The sequence below is a fragment of the Otolemur garnettii genome, unplaced genomic scaffold (genome assembly GCF_000181295.1).
Source record: "Otolemur garnettii isolate 467f Iridium unplaced genomic scaffold, OtoGar3 scaffold00077, whole genome shotgun sequence".
Taxonomy (NCBI): Eukaryota; Metazoa; Chordata; class Mammalia; order Primates; family Galagidae; genus Otolemur; species Otolemur garnettii.
This window is the reverse complement of record NW_003852472.1, coordinates 1,576,945-1,577,704: the sequence shown is the minus strand read 5'-3', so window position 1 is coordinate 1,577,704 and position 760 is coordinate 1,576,945. Positions and strand designations below refer to the sequence as shown.

The window sequence follows — 760 nt, the reverse complement described above, 5'->3', positions numbered from 1 at the left end:
GGCTGGGGATTCGAACCCGCCACCTTAGGTGTACGTGGCTGGCGCCTTAGCCGGTTGAGCTGTAGGCGCCGAGCCAGATAGGTCCATTCTTAAGGCTTCCCTCAGCCTTGATTGTGGTAGCCCATTGTCTCTTTTCTGTTACATAGTAGTCTCTCTTTATCTTCGGGCGGGGGAGGGGTACATCCCAAGGCCCCAGTGGATCCCTGAAACCATGGATAGTACCAAGCTCTATGTAGATTGTTCTTTCCTGTACATATACACCAATGATAATCACTTTTTCACTTCAGAGAAGCACTTTACAGTTTCTCCATGGCATATCAGAATTTTTGGCATCACTACTCTTATTTGGGGGGGGGCCATTATGAAGTAAAATAAGGGTGTCTTGAACATAGGCCCTGCCATACTTCGACAGTTGATCTGGTAACCAAGACTCCTACACTACAAGACTAATGAGCAGATAGCATATATATACACACACACGCACGCACGCAGTGTAGCTACAATGGACAAAGGGATGGTTCACATCATGGGTGAGATGAAGCAAGAGTTTATCCTGCTATTCAGAATGGCATGCAATTTAAAACTTATGAAGAGTTATTTCTGGAATTTTCCATTTAATATTTTTAGACTGTAGTTAACTACAGGTAACTGAAACTGTGGAAAGTGAAATCATGGATAAAGCTTGGCTTGTCTGTATTCTACTTGAGGGTTGCAATTCCTGGTTTCCTACCATCCCTCTCTCCTCACATTTAGACACACA

General features: G+C 44.1%; 1 protein-coding gene across 1 annotated transcript in view; it reads left to right on the top strand.

Annotated features, from left to right (window-relative positions):
- The window catches only part of MDH2 (malate dehydrogenase 2), an 11,135-nt gene that overhangs the window by 1,128 nt on the left and 9,247 nt on the right, over positions 1-760 (top strand). The window lies entirely within an intron of this gene.